Genomic DNA, 24,616 nt, shown 5'->3' with positions numbered 1-24,616 from the left:
CTGCCACCACATTGAGAGTAGACTTTCCTTTCTTGCTTACACCCTGTAATGACATGCACAGGTTTGTTTCCTAAGCAATTCTCAATCTGGTCAAAATGGCAGAAGACTAACCACTTGAATAGTAGACACTGCTCCTATGTAAGCAAACATAGGTACTATGCTAAAATAGTCCTTTAGTATGTGGATCAGTGTTCAAAGTTACTGCAGTATTGCTGAAATGCTCACATATACCCATGTATCCCAAAGTCATTGCCAGCACTGATTTATAAAACTTCCATTTCATCCTTGTAAAGGTCACCTGATATAAAAAGTATTGGAGTCTTAATCCATAAATAGTCCTCTAATTCCTTAAAAGTAAACAGCTAGAAATATCTTGTTGCCATAGTGACAGTGAATTGTTGATCACAATTACTCTTTTAAGCCTAAAATGGTGCAATGATTTTCATAATGACATGCAATTACAAGTCCACATAAAACTTTCTGAAATAAGTCTTGCTCGAATGGAAATTTCCTACTCTGGAGCCTACAAAGGATGCTTATTTTGCAGGCTCAAGCAAATGTGTTAATGACTAGGAAACAGATTATAATTGAAAGAGTAATGGGAGATGCCAGACTTCTCTGTGACCCCGACTGGGAGAGTGTTCTTCCTTGAGAAAGCAATTTAACAGCAGGTCTAAACTTCAGTGTTCCCATCTGTTAAATGGAGATGGTGAGGGAGGACTCCTGTGTTTGAAGATAAACAAAGGAGAGTTAAAAGCAAAAGTAATGAGATCTTTGAAGAAGAAGAAAGAGCCTTGTGTTGATCTGGAAAATGTTCTCTGTGCAAAGTTTACTGACAATTTTTAATTTGACACATCATTCAGGAATTTATTCTTGATGATTTCAAGAAGCAGTTATAATTCTCCATGCAACACTGTCTAGCCATTTCATTTGTATAATAAAGCCAAGCATGTGCAGACTTATCATGACTTTTTAATTTCAGTTCCTTTGGTGTAACAAGTTCATTTTATTTGCCATTTTTAGACACTGTATGCAAGGTATAAAGGCTACAACAGTTCATGATCTATGGTCATGGATTTAATGCTGCTTGTCATCTAAAGGGAACAAGAAGCATAGTTGGGACTCTCTTAAGCTCCTTGCTAACTGACCAGGCAAAGCTATTCAAGTTATAATGAGAGGGAAAATCTGGGAAGGGAAGGAAATTTAAGCAAGATGGCCATCATTTACCCAAACTGATGCCTTTAATATATTTTAGACAATGAATCTTTACATCTTCACAACTTACTAAATGATGCTAAAAATGAACTATTGAACAAAGCTTGAGTCATATGTTTCAAGTTTGACAAGAAAGTAGGAGAAAAATTAATTTTATAAAAGAATTATTGCATTGATTTGGTTAGGGCAGTGGTGTGTGTGTGTGTGTGTGTGTGTGTGTGTGTGTGTGCATATGTGTGTGTATGTGTATGGGAGTTAGAGGACAATTTTGGAGAATTAGCTGTCTCCTTCTACCTTATGTGTCTTAGAGATGAAACTCAGGTCATAAAGCTTGATAGAAATTTTCTTTCCCTAGTAAGCCATCTCTCCAGCCCCATTTTGATTAACATCTATATGTTAAGTAATTCTCTGATCATTTTCAAAGTTATTTCTGGAAACATCTTGGTGAAGTATAGGATATGATGTCATTTTTCTACAGAAGGAGGTTCCAAGGATTAAAATAACTCAACTGAAGTTGATTGTTCAATAGTTAGCTTACATTAAATAAAATTGTTTCAAGGCTGTAATAAAATCCTTAGTAAGTGTTAGAACTACCATAAGTACATATTCCTTAGAAATGCCAGGTCTTGAATGCCTTACTATTTTGCGATGGCCTTGGGTCTTTCTTTTCTTTCTTTCTTTCTTTCTTTCTTCCTTCCTTCCTTCCTTTCTTTCTCTCTTTCTTTCTTTCTTTCTTCCTTTCTTTCTTTTGCTCTCTTTCTTCTTTTTCTTTTTTCTTTTTGATCTGAGAAAGGGTGTTCTGGTCCCTAAATGTATAACACGCAGCAGTGTGAATTCTTTGATGTATTGATCAATATTCATTACCTGAATCAAGTCAATTTTGATTATATTCACCAGTAAGCATTTATTACCTATAACTGTTAATTGAATTTGGTCACTAAGTTGCATGAATTCTTCCATTCTTGGGCTTTTAAGTCCCCTCACACACTCTGGAGACAGAGTGATAACATTAATGTTCCTGTCCTATAATCCTACAATTGACTCACAGACATATAAAAAGTCATAAAAACTTGCTGAGGCTGGGCAGTGGTGGCGCATGCCTTTAATCCTAGCACTTGGGAGGCAGAGGCAGGCAGATTTCTGAATTCCAGGCCAGCCTGGGCTACAGAGTGAGTTCCAGGACAGCCAGGGTGATCCAGAAAAACCCTGTTTTGAAAAACAAACAAACAAAAAAAAACAAAAACAAAAAACTTGCTGAGTACAAAAGAAATGCTGTGGGTGTGTATGAAATCAAGACTTGTCAAGGAATTACGTTAATTAAAACATTTAAAACTCATATTAGTTTTGTATGATTTGCTTCTTATCTAATTACAATATTCATTTATATTATATTTTTCTTTTACATTAACATTTTTCATAAATTTCTGTGATATAATGAGTGTCCTATATTTACAGAGACTTCCATGACTTCAAAGCATTTCTATGCACATCTTATTATTTATCAGCACAGCAGAGTGCCAAAGACTGATGAAAATCTTATCTTCTTTCATAATTAAAAAATAAAACCACAGAGAGTTGAAAGAAACAGTGGTCTTCTTGTTTGTGATGGTTGTTTCAACATTTATCACAAAGATTCATAAAGAAGTCTTTCCCCAGCTTTGTACATTCTATACCATCTTAAATAGAATGAATTTACAAACTGTGATCCATTTTCCTTTAAAGTGTCATTTTTTATTATATCTGGAGTTATATATGTGGTTAGCTAGCTTGTGTGTTGTGCATCAAAAGATTAGATACCTCATTAACATTTTCATCAACATCTTAATCATCATCATTATGCCTATTTTTGTTGTTGTTGTTGTTGAACCAAAGAAACCATTTTTTTTTTGAGATTGTAATATGTACTAATAAAATATACACTCTTCATATCACTTGAGGGACATCTTTAACAGTTGTTTCTACACTGGATGAAAATATCAAACTGTCTATCTCTGTATTTTCATAGCTTTATGATATAATACTTCATCATTAGATGCATTTTTCATATTTTATGCTTAAGTAAGATGTGGCAAACACAGTTGATGAGACTTACTATATAGTATATCTACTGATCAGATCAGTCTATTTATAGTAATTTGACTTACTATTCTCTGAGTTTTTTGATGTACTAATTTAGAAATTTTTCATAAATTTAAATATATCAAAACCCCATTATGTTGTAGAGACTCACTGTTATATTCTTTTGAGAAGAACATCTTCCAGACTGTGTAATTAGGTAAGTTTATAAACCTTCTTCCTTTTTGATTTTCCTATAAAGAATAAGCCATTTCGCAAGTACTCTCATCTGTCTAAGTCTTTTGCATGTTATCTCTACTATCTATTATCAAATATTTTGCTATCTTGCTTTTGAGATATTTTTAATATATTCTAAGTTCCTCAAATACAACAATGTATTACAGTTAATATAATTTCTACTGCTATTAACCTCTTAGAAGTATGCAAGGTACCCTTGTGGCTATCATTTCCTTTTCTTTAACTGATAGTAAGTGATCAGGTTAAACATTAATAAATTATGCAAATAAGATGAGGAGCCCTGTGTCATCGGCCTGATCTGTGCTCCCAGAAATGTTTCTAGACCATAGCTACTCTCTGAGCCTCATATTCAGCCTCTGTTTCTGGCCAAATTCTGCCATACTAGCTCTCTTGCCACTTTTTCCCACCTGGCAACCTCAGTCTACTGAAGGCCTTTGTTCTAAGTGTTCACTGGAACTCAGTGATCTTTTTCCTCCATGATAAAAAGGGGTCACTTCTTTACTTCGTGTTACTTCCTTCAGAACACTGCCCTTTAAATTACCAGCAAAGGCAGACCACCGAGTTTTCATGAACATGCCTGGTAAGGAACACTGAATATAAGAACAGGAGGAAATCCAGTGGCTCCAGAGTTATATAAACCGATTTTGACAATTATGGCATGATATCACATAGAATTTAAACCACAACAGTAGGATGCATACAAGTGTTTGATGTGTGTCATGGTGTAGATTCTAATTTGCAGTCTTGACATGGTTTGTTAAAGTTTGAAGTTTATGATCAGAAAATATCTTTCTGCTACTAGTTCTTATTAAGACAAAGTGTTCTTAAATAATACAGTATGGATTGATGTTTTAAAGTTTTCCATTTTGGTATTAGTTGGATAGTTGTAATATGGAAAGCAACTTATACTCTATTCCTAGGATTCAGGCTAAGTGAAAAGTAGTGAGTGTACATTATGAGCTAGAGAATCAAAAAATACAAAAGGCAAGTACACTCTAGCTATATCTTAATGTAGAACATGTTAAAAACATAAAGATATAATAAGAGGTGTGGGCTGCAAAAGCCCTTATATTAAAACAAAACTATTGGAATACCACACTGGTTCCTTGCAATGGGTATTGATTGTATAGATATGTATCTAGTAAAGTGGTACAATCTATTGTAAACATGACCCATTCTGTTGTTGAGACTTTTCTTGTCCTTACCCATCAGAACAAAATTAATATTAAAAAAAAAAAAAGATTTGAGTGTGGAAAGCAGATCACTTCTTCACTGTTCATAGGAGTGCAAACTAAAGCACCCAGTATGGACATCAATATTTATGTTTTCTCATCAGAGAAATGTAAATCAAAACAATCCCGAGATTCCACCTCACACCAATCGGAATGGCTTAGATCAACAACTCAGTTGACAGCAGGTGCTGGTGAGAATGTGGAGAAAGAGGAACACACCTCCATTGTCAGTGGGATTGCAAGCTGGTACAACCACTTTGGAAATCAGTCTGGAGGTTCCTCAGAAAATTAGACATAGTATTACCAGAGGACCCCACTATACTACTCCTACGCATATACCCAAAAGATTCTCCAACATATAATAAGAACACAAGCTCCACTATATTCATAGAAGCCTTATTTATAATAGCCAGAAGCTGGAAATAACCCAAATGTACTACAACGGAGGAATGGATACAGAAAATGTAGTACATTTATACAATTGAGTACTACTCAGCTATTAAAAACAATGACTTCATGAAATTCTTAGGCAAATGAGTGGAACTAGAAAATATCATCCTGAGTAAGGTAACCCAATCTCACACACACACACACACACACACACACACACACACACAAAAAAAAAAAACCACACACACACGGTATGCACTCACTAATAAGTTGATATTAGCCCAAAAGCTCAGAATACCTAAAATACAATTCACAGACCACATGAAGCTCAAGAAGAAGGAAGACCAAAGGTGCATTGGTTCTTCTTAGAAAGGGGAATAAAATACTCATGGGAGCAAATATGGAGACAAAGTATGGAGCAAAGAGTGAAGGAAAGGCTATTCAAAGACTGCCTCTCCTGGGAATCCATCTCATACATAGTCACAAAACCCAGACACTGTTGTGGATGCCAAGAAGTGTATACTGACTGGAGCCTGAATTAGCTGTCTCCTGAGAGGAGCCTCACAAATACAGAGACAGATGCTCTCAGCAAACCATTGGACTGAACATGGGGTCCCCACTGGGGTCCTCAAGGGAGGAGTTAGAGAAAGGACTGAAGGAACTGAAGGATTTTGCAACCCAACCAACCAAATCCCTCAGAGCTCCCAGGGACTAAACCACCAACCAAAGAGTATACATGGAGGGATCCATGGCTCCAGCAGTATATGTAGCAGAGGATGGCCTTGTTGGGCATCCATGGGAGGAAAGACCCTTGGTCCTATGAAGGCTCAGTGCCCCAGTGTAGAAGAATTCGAGGGCAGGGATGCAGGAGTGGGTAGGTTGGTGGGAGAATACCCTCATAGAAGCAGGGGGACGCCAGGAAAGGAGATTACATTGAAATGTAAATTAAAAAAAGAAAGAAAAAGAAAAAAAGGTTACTCATAAAGTCAAAATTTATACCCTAAGATCCAGGTGTATTACTCTTGGGCATTCACACAAAGAACTATGTCCTACTACAGTGATACCATCTTGTTCTTTGTTATTTGAATCACAATAACCAGGGAAAGTAAATATCATAGGTGACCATTAACAAAAACTGATGAATGGATAATTAAAGCATGGCACATTTACATAATGGTGGATTACAGAGCTGTTAATAAAAATGAAATTACTAAATTCTTAGTTAAACACATAGAGCTTTGAGCAATCATTCTAAGTGAGATAACCCCGACCCAGAAGACAAAGTCAGAAGTTTTCTCTCATTGGTGGTTGTTGGCTTTGAATTTTTAGACATCTCTGTCTTTTTTTTTTGTAAACCAATAAAAGTCATGAAATTGATAGGGGCCATTTGGAATGGAATATTTCAAAGGAGGAGAAATATAACTCAATAGTGTACAAACATTTAAGGTCAATGAATTAAAAAGAGTTAAGTTGGGGTAGAGGATAAAAGGCAGAAATAGAGACTAAAGATCTTCACCAATAAACTATTCACAATTGATATCTGCTGGAAAAGGGAAAATCAGTTTCTAAAATGGAGTGTCACTCTGTGTATCTAAAATGGAGTGTCACTCTGTGTATCTAAAATGGAGTGTCACTGTGTGTATCAATCCTGGTCCCAGATAGGCTCAGGAGTAATTGGCCAAAATAAAGTAGATACTGTGGTGTGTGTATCAGCTATGGTATGCATGATGGGGTTCCTTCTGTGTTTCCAGTTTCTCCATTTCTTCCCTTTAAGTGAATTCAGGTGCTTCTGCACAACAGGCTGGAAGGATGAGGCAGAGTCTAGAAGGTACAGTGTCTACAAGATTGCAATCCTGGGAATGCATATGGGGGTGGAGGGTGGGAGTGGGAGAGAAGCCTTCTCCAAGTATGTTAATGAAACAGTTCTCTGAGATGATCTTAGCTTGTGTGCATATCCTTATTTGTGAGTACTTGTATGTAGCTTGGGGTAGAAAAGGGCTACGTGTGAAATTTGGAGAAGGGGAAGAAGTGTTCAGAGTGAACGAAACCACTGACTGGAGTTTAAAGTACTATGAATGCCTCCTTTGTGTGAAGAGGCATTTCAGTATGGGAGAGGTGGGATGCAGGTGGGAGAGGCACCTCAGGTACTTGCTGGGTGGGTTCTTATCTGAAAAGAGAAAGCTGAACTTGTAGATTTGCCGAGGAATACAAGCTCTCAAGTAGAAGACTGGAGCTCATACTCCACAGATCAGGCAGAGCAGAGGAAAGAGAAGAGGCGGCTTCCCTAAGAAAAAGGACGTGTCCATTTTGTGCTGAGCTCCAACAAGACTCTGTTTTCTGCAGAGTTCTTTTGTTTTGATTTATTTTAGTACTTTTTCTCTGGTAGGCTTTAGGTTTGTTTGCTTCTGTGTTTTTTGGGTTTTTTTTTTTTTTTTGGTTGGTTGTTTTTTGAGAAAGAGAGAGAGTATGTATGTGTGAGAGGGAAAATTAAGTTAATCAGATATGGAAGTGGGGAAAGTTTAGGAAGAGTTAGGGAGGGAAAATAATATGATCAAAATAGAGTGCATGGAAATGTTTCTAATGCAAATAAGTAATTTTAAACAAAGAGCCAGCATCTAGTAATACCAAACAACAGCAAAATTGATGGATGTTACTACCACAGAAGCTTTGTACACATACACACAATTATATAAAATTATATAAATAATATAAGAAAACATGTGTATGTAGGAAGCTTCTGTAGTTTGTGTGGACATGTGTGTGTATGTATGTTTAGGAAGCATGTGCGCGTGTGTGTGTATGTAAGAGGGAGACAGAGATGAGAGAGGGAGTGAAAGAGAGAGTGGAAGAGAGAGAGAAAGAGAGAGAGAGAGAGAGAGAGGGAGGGAGAGAGAGAGAGAGACAAAGGGAGAGACAGAGAGAGGGAGTGAGGGAGAGAGTGAAAGAGAGAGAAAGAGAGAGAGGGAGGGAGGGAGAGAGAGAGACAGACAGACAGAGGGAGAAAGAGAGAGAGAGGGAGTGAGGGAGAGAGAGAGAGAGAGGCAGACAGAGACAGAGACAGAGAGAGAAATTGGAATTGCCCTATTACATGCCCTGTAGTAGATTCCACAGGCTATTCAAACAAAAAGACCAGGGCCGGGAATGAGTTACCCCTTTTAGAATTATTGGCCAGTAAGTTCCCATGAACTTCCAAACTTCACAGACATTTGACAATGTCCTTTTTTTCCCTCCTGATCTCTATGGTAAGATACAATTTTTGAAGACCTCAAATGCATGAGTAGTAGAACATGAAGAAATCAAGCTGATACTTACATGTTAGCTTCATCCCTGTTGGAAAGCCTCCGTATCCCATGAAAGATGCTATGCAAACTACTTAGTAGAAAACTAATTACCAATCTTACATGTGAATTCTGACAGCCACTGTAATGACTAGCCTAGAGAGATATTTCCACAGCTACAGTAGTGACATGGATGTCTTGAGAGTGACCAGCCACTTTCTGATTGGGTTAAGATTTCTTTCCACAGAAGATGAAACACATTCCTAGCACCATTATCAGGGCAAAGAGCAATTTGACTCTACAGGTGATGGGCATTACTGCTATTATTTGCTAAATGGCATCATATTGGATCCACTTATAATTGCTTATCATTATACTACTAGAGTAGTGAATCACTCAGTTCTCATCACTGATCGTTCTTTCTTCTATAGATGGTAACTAACACAAGAGTCCCCAAATGGTCAAGGTACAGAGAACAGGAGGGTATGGAGTGGTCATCCCTAAAAGGGAAATCTGAATCACATCCCTCCTCTCAAAAAACAAAGATAATTATAGAAAATGAGGTTTAAAAAAAAAGATTGTTAGAGGTAGAGGTGGTGGATAGTACAGGAGACAGTCTCTTCCACACAGAGTAGGGCAGTATGAACTCACTGAGATTGTGACATTATGCACATGACCGGCATAAATTTAACGTAAAAAATCCTAACATGGAGAGAGGAGGTGAGCAAAAAAAACCCACATATAGCTGAGGAGATAGTGGCAGTTTATATGGTGTGGGAGAGAGACAGAAGTGATCATTGGTAGATCTGTTCAAACTGCACTGAAAGGCTATGCATCCATGAGTCCATGGGCATTACAAATTGTACCTGATAGGTTTTTTAAAAAGTAGCAGTTACTCTGTTGGGTATGCAGGAAAGAACACTGGAGCTTTGAGGTATAGGAGGAGATGGTGAATCTGATCAAAATACACTAAACAAAGTCATCAAAGAAGTAGTAAAAATGGTACCCATTGTCATCTGAGTGACAAGGCTCTATTGGAAACGGTTACAAACTGAGTCCTGTCCCTAGCTGTTCTGAACAAATAGATTCCAGCCTCACCAACCTTTCAAAATTGTCTTGAAAACTTTACTCATAATCTTATACATTTAATATATATTAATTTATTTGCCAATTAATGGGCTATCTCTGACTTTCTAGAGTACAATGTGCTGAAGTGGAGGAATTCCTTTATCTCTTCTTCTATTTGCTCTTGCACAGCTAGCTCTAGTTTTGTCAGTCTTGATCTGTAGCACAGTATTCTCCCTACTTCATCCCTAATCATTTACTTATTTGTATTTGACCTTTTCTTTTAACATGTTCCTTTTAGGATATTATGGAAGAAGGCTTACTGACTACTGAAATTCCCTTTTTTTTTTTTTTTTTTTTTTTTTTTTTTGAAAGAAATGAAATTGAGGGGTAATGTAAAGCCAGAGAAGGGAGAGATCTGAAAAGAGTCTCTGTGTGTTCTGGCATTGTCAGTTCCAATTACTCTCACTGGTAATCCAACTATGCTTCACTATGTCTGGCTCCATGAAAGGAGTGCTCCCTAGTCCTCTCAACTAAATGCTTGATGTTTCAGAGTCACTTTCGCAACTCTCTCAATTGCTTCTCTTTTCTCCCTACTCTCCATCCCTTCACTTCCCTTTCTGTCTTATCCTGTTTCTTTCCTTTACCCTTCTAGTAACTTATTTTATTGCAGGGCCTTTCTTTACATTCATGAGTTAAAGCATACAGGCATCACAATATCTGATTTAGAATAGATATGTGAGTATGGGTAATAATTATAAAAATCGTAACTATTTATTGAAAGGGTAATATGTGCCACAAGTTTACATCCACGGCATTCTGAACACACCAAATTTTATTTTATGTGATACAAGTATTTACTACCTATTTACTACACTACATATTTCTTCATCACATCATGAACATTATGATGATTACTCTTTAATCATCAGTTTGACAGGATCTAGAATCATTTGGGAGATGGTCCTCTGGGATTGTTTGTGGGGGATGGTCTTAATTTCACTTTATTGATGTGGGAAGACCTGCCTACCGTGGGTAGCACCATTCCCTGGCCAGTGTGCTGAACTTTCTCTATGAAGTAGAAAGGGAACTGAGCAACAGGGTATGTTCCCAGTTCTCCGCTAGCTGACTCAGATGTGTACTGCCTTGACTTTCTAACAGTGATGGACTATGCATTTCAAAGTGTGAACTGAAATAAAACCTTCTTCACTTATGTCTCTTTTGTCAGAGTATTTTTAGCACAACTTCAGGAAAGGAAAACTATTTTCACCATCTTGCAGTTGAGCCACAAGCTTGGAGTTAGTAACTTTCTCTAAGTTAAATACTGAATAATCCAGATAAGATTCCATGTACTGGAGTACTGATCACATAACAAACACTGATATAGTGTCCACATTATTACTATATTGTGTCTTTATGTAACATATCCTCTAGAAATGTAGAATCAAACAAATGATAGGCTACTTGGGGAAAACTTTTTCTGCCAGTCAAGCCTCCTGACTTCAATGTAAATCTCTGATTGACAACGAATATTTACTGAGCTACTAAACCCATAGTTATTAAAACCTGTTCATTTGTATTATAAATTTTTCTGTTTAATTTTTCTGGTAAGCTAAATCTCTCATATTCATGGCCAGGAATAGAGTCTTATTATAATTTGATAAATAGAAGAGTGTCACAGAAACTAATAATAGAAAAGAAAATAGTTTCAGAGTAAGTGATGGCTTTTAATTCATTCTTTCACCCAAATTAACCTTTCTGTTATGATTCTGATTGCTCAGTTATATTAGCTCATCTGTCTGAACACTGTTGAATGTGGTGTTTATTGTTATTTATTTGCTATGCTTATTATTATTACTATTATTATTATATTAACCCATTTACAACAAGCATTGGAAAAATATTTGCTGAGAGTTACATGGATCTGTGATGAACATATGGGTATGTGGATACCACCAGCTAGGAAAGGTGTTAGGGTTAACCTGATTTCTCTGTCAGCCTGTGCCTGTTTTCTAAGATGAGGACAATGCACATTCCTCTGGGAAATGAACAAGTTTTTGTGTGTGACTCCAGCCTGCTATATTCAATGCCCATCTTTCAAACTATGTTGTGCAGCTTCCAAATGGGTTATGTCTATTTCTTGTTTGTTTGTTTTTTTCTTCTCCAAACTAGTTCAAAGTTTTCTGAGGTCTAGACATGATACAGAGCACTGTGGAATCATGGCAAATTACTCTGTCATGAAATACGTTTTTCTTGAAAAAAATATTATCAGCAAAGTATAGAGCATCATGCTGCTAGAATATGTTTAACATTTCATATATATATATATATATATATATATATATATATATATATATGCGCAAACTGTATAACAAAAGCCTATATTCTCTGCCTTAGTTCCACTCAAGTCCAAAACTCAGAGTTTTGAGTATTTTAGATCTATTAAAAGTGTGAGTCAGATCATAGAGTTGGGCTCCTTAAGAATATATCTTAGCCAATGAATAATTGGTTTCTTTCTTACTTCTCTTGAGAGTACATTTTGAAGCTCATTTAATATAATCTTTATACCACTTAACAACGGATGGGAGAGGGACATGTGAATAGGGATGTGTTTAAAGGAAGACTAGATCTAAAGGAAGCTAAGGGTTTTAGTCTTGACTTCTACACATTATCACTGTGCTTCTCCTCAGGAATCGGAATTGTGTCTTTCAGGAGCTCATTACTGATTTCAGAGAGAATAAGGAATTTTTGATGTCTGATTCTGTCTTTTTTTCTTTGCCTTACAGATGAGGGGGAAGGGGATAGTACAGGTGTGAGTAAATGAGCACAGAACTTGCTCAGATTTTAAGAGCTGCAACTTAGGTTTAAAGCTAGGCTCAAAGTGTGCTATCTCCATGTACATTTATAAGGTTTTGCTTGGCCTATATGGATCTCATTAGTATGATCTATCCAACAAATTCTGTTCTCCCTGCACCATACAATGATGAATCGATGGACAGATAAGAGTGCTATTAATGCCATATCTACAAAAAAAATTGATTATCTTAAAATCCTGGTTATGGCAACTATACGAACTATTATTATTAATAATTACCATTACTATTACTAGACACAGTTTCTAACACTACCCTTAAGTAATCCCACTATGTGTGATTGTTTTTAAATGATACCATATATAGAACATTATGTACAGAGGGAGAGAGGATACTCCCACTCATTTCAGAAGCAAGTGGAAACGTGGGTTTTCTCCCACGGTACCAGAAACCTCATTTTATCTGTGTACCAAAATAGCTTCAACAATTAGTCTGCCTTGTTAATTTGGTGACAGGATCGTTGTGATTTAGTCTCAAATGTTTTCTACAAATCTAAAAGCTGATGTTATTCCATGAAGTTTGTGTATAAATGCCTAGTAATGCAAGTAGTAACTAAGTGATAAAGGTCAGTGATTTCTGATAATAAAATTTCATTTTAAGTATTCACTTCAATTTCTTCCCTCAGTAATTTGGACTCAAAGTCAGTGGAAGCTATTGCCAGTGTGAATCCACACTGAAAAATTAATCAGTCATGTAGGACACAGGCCAAGAGCAGATATATTGATCTCTAATACAGAGAGCAGCAGGGATGAGTGTCAATAATTAACTTAAAATGTGGTGACTAACAGAAAAGATGGGAAAAAGAAAACCTAGTGAACTAGCTGTCTCAAATCTGCATGGAATCCAGTTCTCTGATTTGATCCAGGCCTTCCTGCTGTGTGGACTTCTGGTGATTTCTTTGTTGAGGGTTTAAAAGGCTAGTCAATTTTTCTCCTGCCTCTATTCCTATAGGCCATTGTGTGGGGTTCCTTATGAATCTATGAAGCAAAAGAGGGTTGGAAATATTGTGGATTCAAAAATTATTTTGTCTAACCCTTAGAATACAATTTGTCAAGAATGATTGTCAAAAAATAAACGTGTTTAGTAGAGTTTCTATTGTTAAATACTTTGTAAAAAAATAAATTTCTTTTTGGATTTGTTTTGTTTCTTTTTTCAAGACAGGGTTTCTCTGTATAGCCCTGCCTGTCCTGGAACTCACTCTGTAGACCAGGCTGGCCTCGAACTCAGAAATCACCTGTCCCTGCCTCCCAAGTGCTGGGATTAAAGGCTTATGCCACCACTGCCCGGTTCTTATTGTATCTTAACTGCTATTTTTATAATGTCTATCTTTTCCTTTTTAATAATTATTAAAACTTTACATATTTATATGATATAAATTCCCTTACATTTACTTTTAGACTGATATAAAATTACAACACTTGAATTCTAACAGTGATTTGACAGCTGCGCACTAGCTTGTTCCATCAAAAAATTAATTGATTGATATGTCTCAAATGTTTTAAATGTACAACAAATTCTAACATTAGGGTCTCAATGAGTACTTGTAGTATATACTTTGATGTAAATGTATTCCACTTTTAAAATCATCAAAATGATTCATTTTTGAACCAACTGTTATGTGCCAACCTTCTGAGAAATAATAAGAAAAAAATTTCCCAATAATTATTTTTTATTCACTTTACATCCTGATCACAGCCCCCTTCCTCCTCTCCTCCCAGTCCTACCTTCACTAGTCCCTTGCCCTATTGCTCCCTCCCCTTCTCCTCACAGAAGGGTAGACCTCCTTTGGGTACCACCTGAAAGTGGAACATCTAGTTCCAGCAAGACTAGGCACGTTCTCTACCACTGAGACTCAACCAAGCAGTCCATGTAGAAGGAAGGGAATCTTATGGCTGGGAACAGAGACTGATACAGCCTCTGTTCCACTTGTTAGAGGACCCATATAAAGAACAAGCTGCATATTTGCTACAAATGTGTAGGGGGTCTAGGTCCAGCTCATGCATGCTCCCTGGTTTGCAGCCCAGGCTCTGTGATCCCCCATGGTTCCAGGATTGTTGACTCTGTATGTCTTTTGTATTGTCCTTGACCTTTCCAACTTGCTCACTCCTATACCTGACTCTTCCATAAGGCTCCATGAGCACTGCCTGATGTTTGGCTGTGGGTCCCTGCATCTACCTGCATCTGCTGTTGGATGAAGCCTCTCAGGAGACAGATAGGGTTCTGTCTGCAGAAGTGTCATCAATAACAGAGTATCAATAATACTGTCAGGGGCTGGCTCTCTCACACTGGATGGGTCTCATTGGTTGGTTGTTCTCTCAGTCTCTGCTCCCTCTTTAGAGAGGGCTAAAATTGATAATGGAAACCAGTGGGGGGCATCTCTGGGACTCTTGGAGTCTTGGAACAAGAGGTAAGATAAGGCAAGTCTCTGGGGGTGACCATAGATGAGATTGCTTCCAGAAGGGCATTTAGAGACTGAAGTGGCCACCTCCCATAACCAGGCAGGACTTAAAAGGAAACAGACAGACATCAACTCACCCACAGAACCTTTAACCTCAATGAGTGAAAACTGTGTGTGCACACACAAACATGTGAGCACACAGGAGTGGATGTACATGCGTGAACTTATGAGGTATGAACTCATGTGCATCTGTACCTGACCATTCAGAAGCCAAAGCTAGACATTCAGTGGATTCCCATACTACTCTCCACTGTACTTTTGGAAACACGTTCCCTCACTGAAACTGAAACCCACCCTTTTATCTGTACTAGCTCTCCAGCAAGAACTGCCTGCCTCCACTCAGTGGGCTTACACGCGCAGACCAGTCACACATAGCTATCATGAGAGTGCTGGGGACTTCAACTCATGCAGTGTTGCTTACAGAGAAAGTGTTCTTTCCCACTGAGTCCTATCCACAGCCCCAGTGAATCTGCTTTAATCAATAGTCCACTAGCACTGATAGGAGCTGCTTGGCTGTGAAGGGACCTTTATCTTCAACCAGAATGGTTATTGCCAAATAACAGATAATACATCTTTAAACATTCTTTAGTTTAAAACATCTGTCGTTGTGAATTTCATACGTATAGACTGCCTTTATGTCTTTTTCACCCCACACTCTATCCTTGACCCCTTCTCCTGGTATTTCTCACTGTCTCTCTCAACTTCATGACCTGAACTATTCTTCTTTAATAATTATTGGTATGTGTGTGTGTGTGTGTGTGTGAGTGTGTGTGTGTGTGTGTGTGTGTGTGTGTGTGTGTGTGTGTGTGTGACTTTAGTCCTTACCACTGGAAATTGGATAATCTATTAGGACCTTGTCTTGGAGAATACTGATTCTCTCTTCTTCAGTAGCCATTAATTGTCTGTAGCTTATTCAATTCCAGGATTAGAATTCATCAAATTGAAGGAAAGGGGAGGCCATTTTAAATTACCTAGGTCTCATTTACTATGTGTGACATTAGAATGTCAAACACAAATTAAATTTCATTTTCCTACTCTGCTTTATATGTCATTATCACAGTTCTAAAGTTAAATGGAGTTGGGGCCATTTTACTCGTTTTCACTTGTTATCTGAATCCCACTCAAAGACAATAATGTGGTGGCGAGCATTTCAAGAACAGCTGTTCTGGCTTGAAAGGCAAAGCCGTCTTCCCCTGACTTCAGAGGAGTGTGATGTGTTTCTCTGAAGATTAGAGACAGCCAGCTGACACAGTTATTCCCATTTGGAAATATTTCCAGAAGCAAGATAGAAGTAGAACCCTGGATCTTCGCTAGCTTTCATTGCAGCACAGAGCCACTGGCCAACTCCCCTCCTCTCTTCTCTCTTCCCTTCACTTGTACAGTGAACCTCTGCCTTGCTGGCGCTTGCTGTGCTGTGCTGTCCTTTTAATTTCACAGCCATAGGTAGAGTTCAGCTTTGTGCACTTTCTATTCTGAGAAGACAAAGTAATTTTTTCTAGTAAATTTTGATTGGCTTACAAGATTTCATGAATAAGGTTTTATTTTATGTTTTTCTACATATTCTTTTATATTACTTCAACCATAAATGATTGTTCATTTGCTTATTTAGATACTACTTTACTCTCCCTGTGATCTTACAACTCTTACATGTATAGAAAGAAATATACACCTGGTGGTGTTTATTACATTGTCTCTCCCAGGACTTTCTTGGGAAATAGCTCCTATTGTTCAACTTGGTTGACCACAGGGCTCAGGCACCATATAACATGTCTTGCTGGTTTCTGGCTGTCAACAAAGCAGAGAATCCTTGTTGGCTAGCATCATTGCAAGCTTGTTGGTTCTGCTTCCTGGCTTGCCTGCCCCTTTGTCTCTGGCTCAAAGAAAGATGGGATGCTGTGGTTTGGGTTTTTTAGTCCCAGCACTCAGCTTCTCACATAAAAATCGATATTGTGAATGTTTGACTCCTTTGTAAGATCTCCACCAAGGACAGTTAAACAAGATGGTAACAAACAGAAGACAATAACCCTAACTACATCTATAGAATTAACATTCTATCATGCTGACTTGTCTCTAATTTCTCTGGAATATCAGCTCTCTGCATCCAAGGGTTCATATCCACTGACTGAATCCACCATGTATCAAGAAGATTCTAAAAGAAATGTGTCTATATTGGCCATGTACAGCCAGATTTTTCTATTTTTATCCCATACTCCTTCACCAAACTTGGGATGGTTTCTACCATGGGAGTTTTCAACTATCATGGTTTGTCTGAAAGCTGCACATATTCAGTAAAATCTAGACCTCAACTTTTGATTTTTGCCCTTATTCTTCACTATCAATATGCTGAAACATTAGACAGCCCTCACTTTCTTAATGTTAGGCAGTGGGAACCAACCACAACTCTTATCTAGCCACTCAATTATGAAAGAAACAGTAAAGACTGTAGTGTACTATGTTACTAATTAGTGGTATTTGGAAGGCTAACTGCAATGAATTTATGGTCACTCAATGACCTCTCTAGTTTGTAATGGATTCATCAAGACAGAGTCTCATCTCAAGCCAAGGACTACCTGTACAATACAATAACTATTTTACAGAATGTTTGCATGGTATTGTGTATTTTAAGTAATTCAAAGATCATTTAAAGTACATAGGAGGGTCTATGTGGGTTACAACTCTAGCATATTGTCTGCAGATTTTGGTATCCATGAGGATCTTGAAAGCAGTTAGCCGCAGACACAGGAATAACTGTGGTTTCTTACAGTCATAGACAAAGCTTGTGCTACTATGTATTACAATTGTCTTCATTTTCTAAACAACAGACACAGATTGCAGAAAACTTTCCATGGCGTACAGAGTAAGTGTGTTAGCAGCACACACATGGAATTTTACTTTTTCTTCTTTTTTTTTGTATGTTTGGGTTTTATCTTCTAATATCCATGTTTTTATTACCTATTAAATAAAACATGAAACTTCTTTGAAAGTTTGCAAAGATATGAGGTCCTAAACATTAACTTTTCCTTATCCTATTGAATACATGAATTGATTTTAGATGTCTCTGTTTTATAGTACAACCAATAGAAGTTTATCCCCAACAAGTTTACAAATAAATGAGACTCAGACTATGATTATTTTATTTGGTCTTGACAGTTACTGGGGCTCACCCCTAATCTACTCTCCTAACTGCTGGACTGGCTGCTACCCCATTGGTGTAATCTCAATATTTGCTGTTTTTCCTGGCCATGCACACATGGCCCCTCTCCCCTCATGGCGGCTTCCTCCTCCAATTTTTCCTCTCCTTTCTCTGTCTCTCTCTGTCTCTCTCTGTCTCTCTCTGTCTCTCTCTGTCTCTCTCTGTCTCTCTCTGTCTCTCTCTGTCTCTGTCTCTGTCTCTCTGTCTCTCTGTCTCTCTCTCTCTCTGTCTCTCTCTCTCTCTCTCTCTCTCTTTCTCTCTCTTTCTGTCTCCCCTAGGTCACTAAAAGTCACTTACCTCTAAATCCCTCCAGTAACTGCCTGGAGCCAATTTTGCATATTCAATAGTTATAAATCAAGGAACAAGGTTTGCACAACAAAAGCCTGTAACCATGAGAATTCACTTCTATGCTCAGACAGAATTAGCATTATGTATGTAAATACATAGCAACAGACCAAGCCTCAACATATTTTGATTTTACTACAAGGTTGAATAACTGCATATAGCAGCAGCGCTATGACCAGTGTATGCTACCACTCATCTGTCCAAGTTTCAAGTCTTTCTTAATCTTTGAAAATTTAAATTTAATTTAATTTTATTATTTTATTTTTATTTTATTTTATTAATTTTATGTATTTTTATTGGTAGTATGTATGTTATATATGCATGTATGTAAAAGAGAGGAAGAAATAGAGGGGAGAAAGAAGGAGGATTTGAAGGTACATATATGGCACAGTGTGTGGAGAGTTCAGAGGACACTCTTAGGGAGCTGATTTCTCTTTTTGCATATACATAAGTTTTGAAGATTGAATTCAGGTTGTCAAGCTTGGGTAGCAAAGGTGTCACTCTCTACTGAGATGCATTTCTGTTTCTAAAACACAAATCTTTCCAGGCAGAATGATGTTATACTTCATGAATGGCCTTAGCTGCTGCATCTGCAAAATAAGGCACTAAGTTAATGTGTATAAATCTCTAAAGTCACTGTGTAGCCCACACTAAGTAAGAATGCTTACTCCCTTTATGTTGATGTTTTTGCTAGTTTCTCTACCACTGAGCTTCACCCTTAGCCCTACTTTTTTTGTTGTTTTGTTGTTTTGTTTTGTTTTGTGAGAAAACTAATTACATGATTTCCTCAGGTTATGACTTTGTTTTCTTTTAATGAGATGCATATGCTAGCTATTTTTAATATATTTAACACTCTGACAACACCAAAACCTCATATGTTCTATATGAGGCAGTTTAAATCTTCTACCAACTATGAAAGGCTTCTAGATACTCTAGTCCTCATAGTATATTAATACATATATCCTAAAGAATCCATGTCCTGTGGATGAGTAACCAAACCTGTCTTTGTATTTTTAAAGTAGGAATAAATGCTAGGGTCAGAGAAATAAAATAAATTCATCAATGTTTATGTCTAGACCACAAACTCACTCCTAACCATGAGATTCTCTGACTCATTCAAAGCTTCATTCAAAGTTTCCATAGAAAACGTGTTTCAGTTTGGTTTTACAATTAAAAGAAAAAGTAGCATAGTAAAGGATTGATCTATGCTTAACAGTATTTTGCCCTTTCTGAACTTGTGTTACCCTACATTGTTGTCTTTTTCTATGTTACGTGATATGGAAACTGCTTCATATCCTTATTTTTAAGGGATCAACATGAATTTAGAGTGCTATTCCATCTATGTGGCATCACTGAAGGATATCTAGACAGGCAGGATTTAGTTACCAGCTTGGAATTGCCAAGGCTCTTTCCATGGTCTTGTCTTCCATTTCTTCAGAACAACTGGTGCAAGCAAAGATTCCTGAACTCAAATTTGAGATTGCTTTAGAGAGAAGCAGTGAAATTTATTCCTGTCCAAGTTCAACAATGATAGGAGTCTATGCACCCAAATACTATGAGGTCATTTGATGTAAAACCTGGCCCTTCAAATATTACATGACTTAATGCAAGTGGAAACCAGGAAGGCTTTTCATCACATGCCAACCATAGGTCAGCTAATTGAATTAGTAAAAGAGAGGATGAAAGATATAAACATGCTCATAAATTGCCTGTCAGACACACTGCTGAAATAAAATACAGACCAAAGCAAGTGTAAGCAATTTAGTCATTGTCATAGTCCAACACAACATATTGCTTGAAGAAAGACAAAGATAGGCTTCTAGATACGCAGGACTGGGAGTGCACAAGGGACCTGACACAGCTACAGTATTTACCTAGAACATCGTCATGCTGCCATGAAGTCACAGGGCAGGAAAAAGCTTATGTTAGCTAAGACGGTATTAATGAAAACAATTAAATTACTATGTGGTTTATCATCAGCACAAATAAGGAAATCAACAACCTGCTTCCTAGAAGATTATTTGGGATATAAAAATACAATAGAGAGAGTGAGAATAAATTTAAAATGTCGTGTTAAATTAGTCTTGGTAGTATAAAGTTCAGACTCCTTGCAGTTGAAAGAGAATCAATGAACACTTATGTCAAACAGATTAGAATTCCTAGGTAAATTTATGCATGACTTTGATCAAGGAGGAATGTAATGCTTCTCTCCTGCAAATCTACATATTTGCTACTGGAAGGAAAAATGTTTCATCTTGCTGGTCAAAAAAATATTCACAGGACTGCTGTTTTCTTCTTTCCACAGTCAGGCTTGTTTCTTTTATTAGAATCTCTTTATACAGAATGTCTGAAGGAGGAAGCAGGTGGTTCCATGGAATTTCTTTATTTTGTTTCAGGTAAATATATTTGGAACGAAAGCAGGGGTAAGGAAAATAAAAAAAAGCTGTGTATTTAGAATTTCTATTTTAAGTGGTGCCTTTTAGGAAAGATGAAAAGTATTTCAATTAAATTAGTAAACTTAAATTTTACTACATTTTAGGAATAACTAAAAAGAATTTCATCATTCTAAGATTACAATAAATAATTGGATGAATTTAAAGGCCAGTCCCCTTTTGGCCAGTTGAATGTTGTGATGAAAGATTTGCAACAGTTCTACCTGAAATGAAAGAAGCTCAACTAATGGTTTTAAGTTTAATTGGACTTCTTCAATTAGACTGAGTTCAATTTTAAGCTGAAAGAAACATTTTTCCCTGTCTTTGGCTCTACCAACCTCCCTGGTCTGATTCTACAGATTTGAAATTCCCAAATGAAGCCACAATGCATGGAATCATCTATATTAGAGCACTAGTCAGATTAGAAGAGTTGTCCTCTTATGAATGAAAAGAAATGCTTTCATCTACTTCTAATTCACAATCCCTGCCTTCGTATCTAAGCACATAAAAGCAAGAGTACTATTTATTCTATTCTGACACACAGCCCCACTGTGTCAAGGACTGAAAGCCCACTCTTTTTTATCTGTCTCACAGAAACTTCCAGCTCGAGTTGATAGAACCAAATACAGAGACCCAAAGCCAAACATTAAACCAAGTTCAGGAAGTCTTGTAGAGGAGTTGGGGAAAGAATAGATGAACTAGGAGGGGATAGAGACTCCATAAGAAGACCATCGGAGTCAACTAGCCTGGAGGGGCTCAAAAGCTGAATCACAATCAAAGAGCATACAGGGTTGAAACTAGGCTCCCTACACATATGTAGCAGATGTGAAGTTTGGTCTACGTGTGGGTCCTCTGACAATTGAAGCAAGGGCTTACCCTGATTCTGTTGCCTACATATTTATTCTGTTCCCCTAACTTTTCTGCTTTGTCTGGCCTCAGTGGGAGAGGATGTGTCTAGTCCTGCAATGGGGACAGTAGGATGGCTTGGTACCCAGGGAGGACCTCCCCCTACTCAGAGGTGAAGGGGAGAGTCAGGAGAGGGTTCATGTGAGAGGTGGACTGAGAGGACAGGAAGACTGCAATTAGCATGTAGAATTAATAAATAAATAAATTAATGGAAATTGTATTTACAAAGTAGAGGTTAAAATGAAGAAAACAGACAGACAGTAACTTAGAAAGGAGGTACAATGACTGAGATCAACATAACACTGAAGCACTAGACTCATAAGACATATTAATTAAAATGACACCTTGACATAGTTTCCATAAGGATACTGTTATTTAGTCCCTTTCAGTCTACCTTTATTGGTCAATATAACATATATATATATATATATGTATATACATACATATATATATATATATATATATATACATACATATATATTCCTTCTTTCTCTGCTTATGTACCTCTCTCTCTCTCTCTCAATCTCTCTATTTACCTATCTTTGTATGTCTGTCTGTATAAGAGAGAGGGATACTAGAGGGAGGGATACTGATCAATTGATCACTTGTGAAAGTTTCAGGTAGAAACAGGAATGGTCTTTTAATGACTACTGCATAGTTAATAATTATTTTTATAATTTAAAATGGAGATAGATAGATAGATGATAGAAAGATAGATATTTTAATTATACACTCAATGGATGGTTTTAACAAAAGAAAGAAACTCCATGGCCTTAATTGCTCCCACCTCCAGTCAATTCTGTATAAAGTTATTCTAATAAAAGAAACAGGCAGGACTGTGCAAAGTCAATATAATTATTTTAAGACAATAAAACAGAGTCTTATAAAAAGCCACCATTTTGGGAGAGTCTTAAGGACAGAATAATGGCATTAAAGATTATTTTATTACAATCATTTTTGTTAAGTTTACCCTAAGTATCCATTGTTATTTAGGCTATGCAATTCCATTCATATTCTACAAAAGTGAAAGCATGGAGACATCGAAGTCAGTTACCAGATTCACAGCAGTGAAATGGGGAGATACTGATCAATTGATCAGTTGTGAAAGTTTCAGGCAGAAACAGGAATGGTCTGTTAATGACTACTGCATAGTTAATAATTATTTTTATAATTTAAAATTAACAAGTGTGTAGAGTTTTGAAGGCTGATCATGTAATAATGAATGTGTGAGCTAAATATGATGATTATATGCAAATATTAAAACTTACACTTTATATGATTTAAAATCTACAATTGTTATTTGTCACTTAAATTACAAAACATAGTCTCTATATGAGTATAGTCCTAATACAATAAGGATTTTAAGTGAAATTCAATTATGAGTAGTTTTGCTGTGGTTCTTCGTGCACTTCTAACCTCAGCAGAGCTTTCTTTCTTTTAGCTGAATTATTAAAATCGTAGACAAAGCAATTGCATTTTTGGCTTTAAAAGCCTTCTCTTCAGGGTAATGGAGTGATGTTTCATTTAGATTTCACATATCTGCTTTTCTAGAAAAATAGAAGTTTGGGAAGATAGTGTAGCTGAATCTGTTTATTACTTAGCATGACAAGAGAGAACTTGATCTATTCTGTTTTCTCAACTTTTTCCCCTTATCACTTTTCTTAAAGTTTGCAAACTCGTGTGTAAATATGAGTTTAAGCAGGGAGCCCTTTTGAACTCCAAAGTGTCCTTTGTTACCATACAAACTGGAATCCATTGAGAACACCACCTGACTATGAGGGTGGGTGGAAATTACTGTTAATTATGGATATCTGGAGAATTTATTTTTGTCCCTACATTTATTTGATAATCAACCATAATATTTAATCAAATACTTATAATCAGGTGGACTTATGCCATAATGGAGCTGACTCATTTCGTTTATCTTGTCATTCAAAAAAGCCCGGTCAGTGGTATAAGGTGTAATTGAAAGATTTGATGTACTACTGAGGTAAATAGCAGCTGGTGTGTGTGTGTGTGTGTGTGTGTGTGTGTGTGTGTGTGTGTCTTAGTTAGATTTCCATTATTGTGAAAAGACACCATGACCAAGGGTACTTTTATAAGGGGCAAAATCAAGGGTACTTTTATAAGGGGCAAATTTTAATTGGGGCTGGCTTACAGGTTTAGAGGATCAGTCCATTATCATCATAGCAGGATACATGGCAGAATCAAGGTAGATATAGTACTGGAGAAGCACCTGAGAGTTCTCATCTTGTTCTGAAGGCAAACAGAACAAGACTACTGTCTTCCAGTCAGCTACAGGGAGGGTCTCAAAGCCCATCCCCACAGTGACATACTTTCTACAACAATGCCACACCTACTCCAACAAGGCCACACCTCCAAATAGTACCCTGGATCAAGCATATTCAAACTACTGCAGTGTATGTGTGTGTGTGTGTGTGTGTGTGTGTGTGACAGAGAGAGGCAGAGAGAAGAATGCACACAGAGAGAGAAAGAGAGAGGTAGAGAAAGAGAGAAGAATTACTTTTCTTTTTTTTTCTTTTTTTCTTTTTTCCTTTGACTGGAGTGAGTGACTATTCTCAGCCCACAGAGAACAGGTTACATTCGTTTAAGAAATGGTGTGTGTATTAAGATGGTCTATCCATAAAGTAATTCAACAACTGTTTCAATGAACAATGGTTTTGCTTGGAGGGTGGCACAGACATTCCATATGACTTCTTTTTTTTGTTTTCATTGTAATAAGGCTGTATTACAATGACCCTCACATCACCAAAGGATTTTACCTCCATCATAGCTAAGTTGAGAGTTGATAGTTCTGCTGCACCAGGAAATGAATTGTAGGGTCGATTTTTGCTATGGTCAAAGCTATTTGACTTGAGTGAGTGACTTCATTCTCAGCCCACAGAGAACAGGTTA

General features: G+C 37.1%; 1 protein-coding gene and 1 long non-coding RNA gene across 4 annotated transcripts in view; one reads left to right on the top strand and one right to left on the bottom strand.

Annotated features, from left to right (window-relative positions):
* Window positions 1-24,616, top strand: part of Cntn3 (contactin 3) — a 369,189-nt gene that overhangs the window by 223,018 nt on the left and 121,555 nt on the right. The window contains exon 3 of one of the 3 annotated variants that reach the window (XM_031382770.1): window positions 3,438-3,490. The exons of the other annotated variants lie outside the window; for them this stretch is intronic. The gene's annotated coding sequence lies outside the window, so the exon portion shown is untranslated. The remainder of the gene's footprint in view (window positions 1-3,437; window positions 3,491-24,616) is intronic. 3 annotated transcript variants of the gene reach the window in all.
* LOC116099346 overlaps window positions 1-24,616 on the bottom strand; it is a 78,401-nt gene that overhangs the window by 24,847 nt on the left and 28,938 nt on the right. The gene's annotated exons all lie outside the window — the stretch shown is intronic.

This window comes from Mastomys coucha, unplaced genomic scaffold (assembly GCF_008632895.1).
Source record: "Mastomys coucha isolate ucsf_1 unplaced genomic scaffold, UCSF_Mcou_1 pScaffold20, whole genome shotgun sequence".
Classification (NCBI taxonomy): Eukaryota; Metazoa; Chordata; class Mammalia; order Rodentia; family Muridae; genus Mastomys; species Mastomys coucha.
The sequence above is the reverse complement of the archived record's forward strand: the minus strand, read 5'-3'. Positions and strand labels throughout refer to the sequence as shown.